General features: G+C 39.4%; 1 protein-coding gene across 19 annotated transcripts in view; it reads right to left on the bottom strand.

The window, feature by feature from the left end:
* The window catches only part of LOC133776546 (zinc finger protein 665-like), a 111,935-nt gene that overhangs the window by 51,351 nt on the left and 47,162 nt on the right, over positions 1 to 13,422 (bottom strand). For 18 of the 19 annotated variants that reach the window (XM_062215530.1, XM_062215538.1, XM_062215540.1 and 15 more), the window contains one exon: positions 906 to 992. The exons of the other annotated variant lie outside the window; for it this stretch is intronic. The gene's annotated coding sequence lies outside the window, so the exon portion shown is untranslated. The remainder of the gene's footprint in view (positions 1 to 905; positions 993 to 13,422) is intronic. 19 annotated transcript variants of the gene reach the window in all.

Genomic DNA, 13,422 nt, shown 5'->3' with positions numbered 1-13,422 from the left:
AGCTGCCTTCTGTGTCTATCCCATGTAATGGAATATGGGATTCAAGTGTAATAATGTTCAATACAGAGCCTCTATCACTCAAGTGGTGTCTGGGTCCTACTTCTCAGTTGTACTCTCCCAGAAAATAGCTGTGACAGCAAGTTACCAACGACTAAAGGAATGAAGGTATCTTGCCTCTCAGTTGGCAGTTGGTAGGAAAGGGAGCCCTGTGTTCTCAGTTGCGCTTGTATGGAATAGTTTCAGTTTCACTGATTTCACAAATCAGGATGGGGAGGAAGGAACGAGGTATGAATTCAAATAGCACTCCCTGTTCTTACCTAATCTTAGTTTTATTCTATAAATATTTCTTTAGAGTACAGCATCGTAGTTCATCAGATTAAGCCACTAGCATTCTATGCGTGCTGGTTCAAGTCCCACCTCCTCAATTTCTGATCTAGCTCCCTATTAATGCACCTGAGAATGCAACAGAATATGGCCCAAATGCTTGGGCTGCTGCACCCATGTGGCATACCAGGATGAAGTTCTAGACTCCTGGCTTCAGCCTGGCCCAGCCCTTGTCATTGTGGCAAATGTGAGGAGTGAAGCAGTAGATGGAAGATCTTTGTCTTGCTCTCTCTGTAACTCTGCTTCCAAATAAATAAATATTAATAAAAATATTTCTTTACTATATTTTTGGGAATATTTCTAGACTTTACAAGGTCTAGAAATGCTAGAATGAAGGTCTACACAGCTATTCATATCGCCATGCCAGAATTCTCTCCAGGAAACATACAACTTTAATGCTTCTGTGATCTGTGAATCATTATGCTTCTAACTGCCACATAATATTGACACATAAGCTAAATATTAAACTCAAATATCAGTATCATATACATGACTGTGCTTTAGAGGCTTTGCAAATGTACCTGTGTCATTTAGTGCAAATTTTTTTATTTCAAATCTTGGCATTGGTCACATCCAACTTCACTGAAATGGTAATATCAACACATATGCTGAAAAACACATGGAAAGATAAATTTCAAAAGCTATTAAGTATTATAAAATATAGTTAAAGAGCAGATAAATTGACAATGATTCACTACGTGTTTAATTTAATAGATAATACTGAAAATCAAGAAAGACTAAGATTTTAGCTATAATGAAACTGGACTCATTTTTTGGAATGTATCTTTTCTATGTAAGACTGTCACAAGCAGTAGGTTTGAATAAGAGTGATTTAAAATTTGCAAGGTCTATAGGATTAGAATTTATGATTTTTGTATTGCTTTATTTCTCATATTTCTGTTTATCTTTTAGAAAATATAAATATTGGATATCATATGTATATTGTTATTCTTTCTACTTATATTCTTTAATATTTCCTAATATTCCATCTTATAAATAAAGTCACTGTATTGACTTTATTTGTATGTAATCATCATACTTCTCCATTCTATCCTGCATATGTGTATTGAGGCATTTGTATGTGTATGTGTGTATGCATATATATACTAAGTTTCATAGAGACTATTTTTTTTTTTTTTGACAGGCAGAGTGGACAATGAGAGAGAGAGACAGAGAGAAAGGTCTTCCTTTTGCCGTTGGTTCACCCTCCAATGGCCACCGCGGTAGGCGCGCTGCTGCCGGCACACCGCACTGATCCGATGGCAGGAGCCAGGTGCTTCTCCTGGTCTCCCATGCGGGTGCAGGGCCCAAGGACTTGGGCCATCCTCCACTGCACTCCCGGGCCACAGCAGAGGGCTGGCCTGGAAGAGGGGCAACCGGGACAGGATTGCTGCCCCGACCGGGACTAGAACCGGTATGCCGGCGCCGCAAGGCGGAGGATTAGCCTATTGAGCCACGGCGCCGGCCCACAGAGACTATTAAAAATGATACTGTTGGCTGGCGCCATGCCTTAACAGGCTAATCCTACGCCTTGCGGCACCGGCACACCGGGTTCTAGGCCTGGTTGGGGCGCCGGATTCTATCCCGGTTGTCCCTCTTCCAGGCCAGCTCTCTGCTATGGCCCGGGAAGGCAGTGGAGGATGGCCCAAGTCCTTGGGCCCTGCACCCGCATGGGAGACCAGGAGAAGCACCTGGCTCCTGGCGTCAGATCAGCGAGATGCGCCGGCCGCAACAGCCATTGGAGGGTGAACCAATGGCAAAAAGGAAGACCTTTCTCTCTGTCTCTCTCTCTCTCTCACTATCCACTCTGTCAAAAAAAAAAAAGATACTGTGAGAAACAATAAATTCATTCAAAAGCCAAATCCTCATCAAGTGAACCACTGGGCCCCTTCCCACTCTATATAAGTGTGTTTCCCTAAAACTCTTTTTTACTTTTTGACAGACAGAGTGGACAGTGAAAGAGAAAGGTCTTCCTTTTGCCATTGAGTCACGCTCCAATGGCCACCGCAGCCGGCGCACCGTGCTGTTCTGAAGGCAAGAGCCAGGTGCTTATCCTGGTCTTCCAGGGGGTGCAGGGCCCAAGGACTTGGACCATCCTCCACTGCACTCCCAGGCCATAGCAGAGAGCTGGCCTGGAAGAGGGGCAGCTGGGACAGAATCCGGCGCCCCGACCAGGACTAGAATCCGGTGTGCCAGCACCACAAGGCAGAGGATTAGCCTGTTGAGCCACGGCACCGGCCTAAAACTCATATCTTAAAGAGCTAACCACCAATGTGACTCTATTTGGAGACAGAGCCTTGATTCAGGTGATTAACACCAAATGATGTAAGCATGAATCTCTTACAAGAAGAGAAATCAGAGATATACAAGGACAGAGGAAATACCATGTGAGGATACAGCAAAGAACTGGCAGTGTGGGAGCCGGGGGGGGGGGGGGGGGGGGACCACAAGAAAAATCAAACCTGCTAAAATTTTTATCTTGGATGTCTAATTTAAAGAAGTATAAGGAATACTTTTCTGTGCTTTAAGCCACATATTCTGTGGTATTTTGTTATGGAAAACTTAGAAAACTAATAAATTCAGACCTCTGCCAAAATTTCAGGAAGCCAACTAGAAGGCTGAGAAAGTCAAACAACTACAGAAAACTAAAAACTATGACATTTGGTAGCCAAGCATCTAAAAAAGAAAAAGAAAAAAAGAAAGGGATATTAAATAAAAAACCTAATTACCCATCCCAGTGACCTAGAAGAACAACAACAGTGGGCCAAATTCAAGGGCAGTGCAATGCAATGAATAATAAAAATCAGAACAGGGGGCGGAGCCAAGATGGCGCATAGTGAGGATGTGCGCCGTATTTTGGGAAAATAAAGTTACATAAAAGTGGAATTACTGTAGCCTCAGGAAAAGACTCAAGAAAAAAAACTGCAGAGGAAACACTTCCGGATCTAGTGGATGTGACACAGAGGACCTACAGGGAGCCCACCGCGTGGAAACCCAACCGCGGGAGACGAGCCGCAGAATCTCGCCAGCGCGGGAACCAACGGAAGGTAAGACAAACACGTCAGAAACCCGAGACATTGGGGGGGAAAAGCAGAGGCATCTCTCTTCACTCACAGAGCAAAACAAAGAGCAGGCGCCATTTTACATATGTAAAGCGCCGCCAAGGAGTTCACAAACTCAGTAACTTTGGAACTTTGGTGAAACTTGAGAACACATTGAGGGCTGCATAAACTCTTTGTGTGGTCCCAGGGGTAGATCAAAGGAATACTCACAGAGGCCAGATTTCAACTACCCTCAATTCCACTCAGTTGTGCCGAATTACTTCCCAACTGAGTCAAAAAAAAAAAAAAGAGAGAGAGAGAGAGAGAGCCATCCAGCAAGGAGCAAGGGAGAGAACAATCTGGGTGAGTCACTTTTTGCACAGCCTTAAACCTGAAGAATCAAGCGGAGCTCTCTGGCCACACCCATCACAGCCTCTAAGGATCCATCAAAGCAGACAGCCCACTTAGAGGCATAGCATAAGGAGAAAAAAACACCACAGCCAAAAAAAAAAAAAATACCATAAATTATCTCCAACATGCCAAACAACAAACATAGAAACTGAGGTAACAAGAGCAAGGAAGACACTATGATGCCCCCAAATGAACAAGACACCCCAATCCAAGATTATGAAGATGATGAGATAGAAGAAATGCAAGCAGCACCACAATGAAATGAAAAACTCAACAGATCAAATGACAAACACATTAGAGAGCCTTAAAAACAGAATGGGTGAAGCAGAAGAGAGAATATCAGAATTAGAAGACAGAGAACAGGAAAGGAAACAGTCAAATCAAAGAAAAGAAGAAATCAGAAATCTAAAAAATATTGTCAAGAATCTACAGGATACTACTAAAAAAACCAACACTCGGGTTCTAGGAGTTCCTGAAGGCATGGAGAGGGAGAAAGGATTAGAAGGCCTTTTTAGTGAGATACTAGCAGAAAATTTCCCAGGTTTGGAGAAGGACAGAGACATCCTAGTACAGGAAGATCATAGAACCCCTAATAAACATGACCAAAAGAGATCCTCACCACAACACGTCATAATCAAACTCACCACAGTGAAACACAAAGAAAAGATCCTAAAATGTGCAAGAGAGAAACGCCAGATTACTCTCAGAGGATCTCCAATTAGACTCACAGCAGACTTCTCATCAGAAACCCTACAAGCTAGGACAGAATGGCAAGATATAGCCCAGGTACTAAGAGAGAAAAACTGCCAGCCCAGAATATATATCCTGCAAAGCTCTCATTTGTGAATGAAGGTGAAAGAAAGACCTTTCACAGCAAACAGAAATTGAAAGAATATGTCGCCACTCGTCCAGCCCTGCAAAAGATGCTTAAAGATGTGTTGCATACAGAAACACAGAAACATGGTCACCAATATGAAAGAAGGTAAAGGAAGGAAACCTCACAGCAAAAGATCACAGGAATCTCAAACCATATATTAGAAAAAATCTTTGGCAAATGACAGGGCAAAGTTACTCCTTCTCAATAGTCACATTGAATGTTAATGGCCTGAACTGTCCAGTTAAAAGACACCGATTGGCTGATTGGGTTAAGGAACAAAACCCATATTTTTGCTGCTTACAAGAAACTCATCTTTCCAACAATGATGCATATAGACTGAAAGTGAAAGGCTGGAAAAAGATATACCATGCCAACAGAAATGAAAAAAGAGCGGGCGTAGCCATCTTAATATCGGACAACATAAACTTTACCACAAAAACTGTTAGGAGAGACAAAGAGGGACACTATTTAATGATTAAGGGATCCATTCAACAGGAAGATATAACGATTATCAATGTATATGCAATAATTACAGGGCACCAGCTTATTTAAAAGACTTGTTAAGGAACTTAAAGGGAGACTTAGACACCAATACAATAGTACTGGGGGACTTCAATACTCCACTCTCAGAGATAGACAGATCAACAGGACAGAAAATCAACAAGGAGACAGTAGATTTAAATGACACTATAGCCCAAATGGATCTAACAGATATCTACAGAACATTTCACCCTATATCTAAGGATTTTACATTCTTCTCAGCAGTACATGGAACCTTCTCTAGGATTGACCACATACTAGGCCATAAAGCAAGTCTCAGCAAATTCAAAAGAATTAGAATCATACCATGCAGCTTCTCAGACCACAAAGGAATGAAATTGGAAATTAGCAACTCAGGAATCCCTAGAGCACATGAGATTTAACAACATGCTCCTGAATGAATAATGGGTCATAGAAGAAATTAAAAGAGAAATCAAAAATTTTCTGGAAGTAAATGAGGACAAAAGCACAACATACCAAAACCTATGGGATACAACAAAAGCAGTGTTAAGAGGAAAGTTTATATCAATAGGTGCCTACATCAAGAAATTGGAAAGCCACCAAATAGATGAGCTTTCATGTCATCTCAAGGATCTAGAAAATCTGCAGCAAACCAAACCCAAACCCAGTAGGAGAAGAGAAATAATCAAAATCAAAGAAGAAATCAACAGGATTGAATCCAAAAAAACATTACAAAAAATCAGCCAAACGAGGAGCTGCTTTTTTGAAAAAATAAACAAAATTGACACACCATTGGCCCAACTCACTAAAAAAAAGAAGAGAAAAGACCCAAATCAATAGGATCAGAGATGAAAAGGGAAACGTAACAACAGACACCACAGAAATAAAAAGAATCATCAGAAATTACTACAAGGACTTGTATGCCAGCAAAAAGGGGAATCTATCAGAAATGGACAGATTCTCGGACACATACAACCTACATATATTGAGCCAGGAAGACACAGAAAACCTAAACAGACCCATAACTGACACAGAAATTGAAACAGTAATAAAGCCCCCCCAAACAAAGAAAAGCCCAGGACCAGATGGATTCACTGCTGAGTTCTACCAGACATTTAGAGAAGAACTAACTCCAATTCTTCTCAAACTATTCAAAACAATCGAAAAAGAGGGAATCCTCCCAAATTCTTTCTATGAAGCCAGCATCACCTTAATTCCTAAGCCATAAAAAGATGCAGCATTGAAAGAGAATTACAGACCAATATCCCTCATGAACATAGATGCAAAAATACTCAATAAAATTCTGGCCAATAGAATGCAACAACACATCAGAAAGATCATCCACCCAGACCAAGTGGGATTTATCCCTGGTATGCGGGGATGGTTCAACATTCGCAAAACAATCAATGTAATACACTACATTAACAGACTGCAGAAGAAAAACCATATGATTCTCTCAATAGACGCAGAGAAAGCATTTGATAAAATACAACACCCTTTCATGATGAAAAACCTAAGCAATCTGGGTATGGAAGGAACATTCCTCAACACAATCAAAGCAATATATGAAAAACCCATGGCCAACATCCTATTGAATGGGGAAAAGTTGGAAGCATTTCTGCTGAGATCTGGTACCAGACAGGGATGCCCACTCTCACCACTGCTAGTCAATATAGTTCTGGAAGTTTTAGCCAGAGCTATTAGGCAAGAAAAAGAAATTAAAGGGATACAAATGGGGAAGGAAGAACTCAAACTATCCCTCTTTGCAGATGATATGATTCTTTATTTAGGGGACCCAAAGAACTCTACTAAAAGACTACTGGAACTCATCGAAGAGTTTGGCAAAGTAGCAGGATATAAAATCAATGCACAAAAATCAACAGCCTTTGTATACACAAGCAATGCCACGGCTGAGGAAGAACTTCTAAGATCAATCTCATTCATAATAGCTACAAAAACAATCAAATACCTTGGAATAAACTTAAGAACGTCAAAGATCTCTATGATGAGAATTACAAAATCTTTAAAAAAGAAATAGAAGAGGATACCAAAAAATGGAAAAATCTTCCATGCTCATGGATTGGAAGATTCTAATGCCACTCTCCCAAAAGCAATTTATACATTCAATGCAATACCAATCAAGATACCAAAGACATTCTTCTCAGATCTGGAAAAAATGATCCTGAAGTTCATATGGAGACACAAAAGACCTCGAATAGCAAAAGCAATCTTGTACAACAAAAACAAAGCCGGAGGCATCACAATACCAGATTTCAGGACATACTACAGGGCAGTTGTAATCAAAACAGCATGGTACTGGTACAGAAACAGATGGATAGACCAATGGAACAGAACAGAAACACCAGAAATCAATCCAAACATCTACAGCCAACTTATATTTGACCAAAGATCCAAAACCAATCCCTGGAATAAGGACAGCCTATTCAGTAAATGGTGCTGGGAAAATTGGATTTCCACGTGCAGAAGCTTGAAGCAAGACCCATACCTTTCACCTTACACAAAAATTCACTCAACATGGATTAAAGATTTAAATCTACGACCCGAAACCATCAAATTATTAGAGAGCATTGGAGAAACCCTGCAAGATATAGGTACAGGCAAAGACTTCTTGGAAAAGACCCCAGGAGCACAGGCAGGCAAAACCAAAATTAACATTTGGGATTGCATCAAGTTGAGAAGTTTCTGTACTTCAAAAGAAACAGTCAGGAAAGTGAAGAGGCAACCGACAGAATGGGAAAAAATATTTGCAAACTATACTACAGATAAAGGGTTGATAACCAGAATCTACAAAGAAATCAAGAAAATCCACAACAACAAAACAAACAACCCACTTAAGAGATGGGCCAAGGACCTCAAGAGACATTTTTAAAAAGAGGAAATCCAAATGGCCAACAGACACATGAAAAAATGTTCAAGATCATTAGCCATCAGAGAAATGCAAATCAAAACCACAATGAGGCTTCACCTCACCCCGGTGAGAATGGCTCACATTCAGAAATCTACCAACAATAGATGCTGGAGAGGATGTGGGGAAAAAGGGACACTAACCCACTGTTGGTGGGAAGGCAAACTGGTTAAGCCACTATGGAAGTCAGTCTGGAGATTCCTCAGAAACCTGAATATAACCCTACCATACAACCCAGCCATCCCACTCCTTGGAATTTACCCAAAGGAAATTAATTTGGCTAATAAAAAAGCCATCTGCACATTAATGTTTATTGCAGCTCAATTCAAAATAGCTAAGACCTGGAACCAACCCAAATGCCCATCAACAGTAGACTGGATAAAGAAATTATGGGACATGTACTCCATAGAATACTATACAGCAGTAAGAAACAATGAAACCCAGTCATTTGCAACAAGATGGAGCAATCTGGAAAGCATCATGCTGAGTGAATTAAGCCAGTCCCAAAGAGACAAATATCATTTGTTTTCCCTGATCGGTGACAACTGAGCACCAAAGGGGATACCTGTTGAAGTGAAATGGACACAATAAGAATCAATGACCTGATCAGCTCTTGTCCTGACTCTAGATGTACAATGTAATACTTTATCCTTTTTAGTAGTAGTTGTTGTTGTTCTAGTACTAGTGGTTGAACTCTGTAATTAACACACAATTATTATTAGGTGTTTAAATTTTAACTGAAAAGTGATCCCTGTTAAATTTCAGAGTGGAAAAAGAGAGGGAGGAGATGTACAATTTGGGACATGCTCAATCAGACTTGCCCCAAATGTTGGAGTTAGAAATGTGCCAGGGGATTCCAATACAATCCCATCAAGGTGGCATGTACCAATGCCATCTCACTAGTCCAAGTGATCAATTTCAGTTCACAATCGATGGCTCTGATAGGTCTAAGAATCAAAGGGTTCACACAAACAAGACAAGTGTCTGCTAATACTAACTGATAGAATCAAAAAGGGAGAGAAAGATCCAACATGGCAAGCGGGATACACAGCAGACTCATAGAATGGCAGACGTCCTAAACAACACTCTGGCCTCAGAATCAGCCCTTAAGGCATTCGGATCTGGCTCAAGAGCCCATGAGAGTATTGTAGGCATGGAAAGCCAAGATACCATGGAAAAGAAAAAAAAAAAAAAAAAAAAAAAGACGACGACCTAAATGAAAGATCTCTGTGAGTGAGATCCCAGTGGAAAGAACGGGGCCATCAAAGAAGGAGGTACCTGTCTCTGAAGGGAGGAGAGAACTTCCACTTTGACTATGACCCTATCGGAATAAGATCAAAGTCAGCGAACTCTAAAGGCTTCCATAGCCCTGGCAACTCATGACTAGAGCCTAGGGAGATTACTGACGCCATGAACAGGAGTGTCAAATTGTTAAGTCAGCAACAGGAGTCACTGTGTACTTACATCCCATGTGGGATCTGTCCTTAATGTGTTGTCTAATGTGCAGTGATGCTATAACTAGTACTGAAACAGTATTTTTACACTTTGTGTTTCTGCGTGGGTACAAACTGATGAGATCTTTACTAATTATATACTGAATCGATCCTCTGTATATAGATAATTGGAAATGAAAAAAAAAAACCTGGTGTTAAATTGGAAATGGCATAGAAAATTAATTTTTTTAAAAAATATTATATAGGATCTCTGTCTTTAATGTGCTGTACATTGCTATTTAATGCTATAATTAGTAATCCAATGGTAGTTTTTTCACTTTATGTTGCTATATGGGGGCAAACTGGTGAAATCGTTACCTAATATATACTAAACTGATCTTCTGTATATAAAGAGAATTGAAAATGAATCATGATGTGATTGGAAGGGGAGAGGGAGTGGGAAAAGGGAGGGTTGTGGGTGGAGGGAAGTTTTGGGAGGGGGAAGCCATTGTAACCCATAAGCTATACTTTGGAAACTTGTATTCATTAAATAAAAGTTTAATAAAAAAAGATAAAAAATAAAAATCAGTACAGAAATTAAAAAAAAGAATCTTAAATAATGTTAAAGATAAATAAAATGAAGAATGGGCTTATGAAAAGGAAGAAGTCAGTACTCCTTTGGGCAGATTGAGAGAGTAACTGAATAAAATCAAAGAAGAAAGGTAATACTATGCCTAAGCACTCATATCAAAGAAATATAATAAATCACTAGGGACTTTTATGAACAGCTATAAACCAATAAATTGGAAAATCTAGAAGAAATGATTAACTTCTAGATACATGTAATCTACCAAATTTAAATCAAGGAGATACAGAAAGCAACACTGAGGGCCAACACTGTAGTATAGTAGACTTAGACTCTGCCTGTGGCACCAGCATGCCATATGAGTGCTCATTCATGTCCCAGCTCGCTCCACTTTCAATCCGGCTATCTGCTATAGCCCAGGAAAGCAGTAGAAGATGGCCCAAGTCCTTGGGCCCCTGCACCCACATGGGAGACCCAGAAGAAGCTCCTGGCTCCTGGCTTCAGATCAGTGCAGCTCCAGCCATTACAGCCATCCGGGGAGTGAACCAGCAGATAGAAGACCTCACTCTCTCTCTCTCTCTGCCTCTGCCTCTCTGTAACTCTGCCTTTCAAATGAATAAAAAAATCTTTAAAAAAAAAAAAAATCCAAGGAAAGGTCAATACAGAATGGCTACGGTATTAAATTACATCTTTCTTAAAAGAACTAACAGCAATCTTTCTAAAACTATTTCAAACATTCTGAAACATTTCAAAACTAGAGTGAACCAACAGAGAGATCAATGATTATCTCTGTCTTTTGAATTAAAAAAAAAAAAACCCTCCAAATAAAAATTCTCATAATAGTACCAAAATGAAACTAATAGCACATAAGAGTTCAGACATCATAATCAGGCCAGTTGTATCCTACGGATGTAGGGAATAAGTCAACACAGGCAAAATCAATTAAACCAAATAAATCACATTAGGAGGAGGAAGGATAAAAATCACTATAATTATCTCAACAGATGCAAAAAAAGTATCAATAAAATTCAACATCCATTTATGAGCAAATCTTGAGCAAAATATAGAAGGAACATACCACAACTCAATGAAGCGAATATATCACAAACTCACAGAATATCCTTTCAATGGCAAAAAGCTGAAAGTATTTCCGCTAATATTTAGAACCAAAGATACCATTCTGTTCACTATTATTGGCTATTGCACTGAAAGGTTTGATCAAAGCAAGTAGGCAAGAAAAGGAAGTTAAAGGCACACAAATAAAAAAATAAGAAATTCAAATTACTTATGTTTTCATATGATACAATAGAGAAATATAATTATTCCAAGAAAGTGATGGAATAGGTAAATAAAGTTGCAGGAATGAACAAAATGAACATCAAATAAAAATCAGTAGCACTTTTACATACCAATAATGAACTCTTTGAGGAAGAAATTATAAGAACAGTCAAATTCACATTAGTTATATGAAAATATAACACGGGTGCCGGTGCTGTGGCGCAGTGGGTGGGGCCACCACCTGCAGTGCTATCATCCCATGTGGGTACCAGTTCTAGTCCTGTCTGTTCCACTTCTGATCCAGCTCTCTGCTGTGGCCTGGGAAAGCAGGGGAGGAAGGGCCCCTGCACCCCCATGGGAGACCTGGAGGAAGCTCCTGGAGGAAGCTCCTGGAGGAAGCTCAGTGCAGCTCCAGCCATAGCAGCCATTTGGGGAATGAACCAGGGAATGGAGGACCTCTCTCTCTCTCGGCCTCAAGAAAAAAGAAAAGAAAGAGAGAAAGAGAGAGAGAGAGAGAAAGACAGAGAGAGAGAGAGAAAGAGGGAGGGAGGGAGAGAGGGAGGAAGAAAATATAACACCTTGAAATAAATTTAACCTAGAATGTGGAAAACTTGTAAAATAAAAATCAAAAAATACTGATGAAAGAAATTCAAGACACAAAAGATGGAAAAATATCTAGTATTGATGGATTTGAAGGATTATAGTCTCCATGCTACCCAAAGAAATTTAAAGATTCAATACAAGTCCAACAAAATATTAACAAAGTTCAAGTAACTAGAAAGAAAAACCTCTAAAATTCATATGGAATAAAAAGCCCTCAAATAATAAGGCAATTTTAAAGAAAAAAACAAGTGTGGAGGTACTACAATATATGAATTCAAGACATTCTATAGAGTTATGGTAAACCCTGGCAAAAGAAAATAGACACACAGACCAATATATCAGAATAGAGATCACAAAAAGTAATGTACACACACATAGGCAATTGATATTTAACAAAGGTACCAAAAACACTGGAAAAAGAAATTTCTTTAGCAAATGGTCCAGAGAAAATTGGATATCCAAATGCAAAAGAGTGAAACTAGACTCCATGAACACACCTTACCCTATTCAAAAAACAACTCAAAGTTAGCCAAAGATCTATATGCAACACCTAAAATGAAACATGTAAGCATTGGCATATGTGTTAGCTTCAAGATAAAATCCAAAAAGTACAAACAGACAAATTCAGTATTAAAGTAGGAAAGTTCTTTACAACAAAAGAAATTATCCCTAGAGTGAAGATGTAACAAACAGAATGAGATAAATTATTTGCAAAGTATACATCTGACAAAGGATGAGACTCAAAATCCACATTGAACTGGAAAAACTGCACAACAGCAACAATAAACATTATAGTTAAGAATTGATGGGCTGTCTTTGTGTCATAGCAGGTAAAGCCACTGCTTGAAAAGCCAGCATCCCATATAGGTACTATTTTGAGTCCCCGCTCCTCCATTTCTGATCCAGCTCTATGCTAATGCACGTGGGAAAACAGCAGATGGCCTAAGTGCTTGAGCCCCTGCCACTGAGGTGGGAGACCAGGAAGAAAATCCTGGCACCTGGTATTTGGTCAAGACCTAACAAGAGCAGCTTTTGGGTAGTGAACCAGCAGATGGAAATCTCAATCTCAATCTCAATCTCTCTCTCTCTCTCCCTCCCTCCCTCCCTCCCTCCAACTCTTTCAAATAAAATAAATCTTTATAAAAAAAGAATTGGGAAAGGATTTTAATAGGTATTTCTCATAAGAAATACAAATGGCCAACAAATATATAGAAAAATATTTAGTAAGTTAATTAGTCATTAGGGTAATGTAATGTAAATTAAAATACAATCTAATATCCCCTCACTCAAAAACCATCAAAAATAACAAATGCTGGTAAGGGTACGGAAAAAAGAAAACATTTATACACTGCTGATAAGAATGAAAATCAGTACAGGCATTA

This window comes from Lepus europaeus, chromosome 18 (assembly GCF_033115175.1).
Source record: "Lepus europaeus isolate LE1 chromosome 18, mLepTim1.pri, whole genome shotgun sequence".
Taxonomy (NCBI): domain Eukaryota; kingdom Metazoa; phylum Chordata; class Mammalia; order Lagomorpha; family Leporidae; genus Lepus; species Lepus europaeus.
This window is presented reverse-complemented; position numbering and strand designations above follow the sequence as displayed.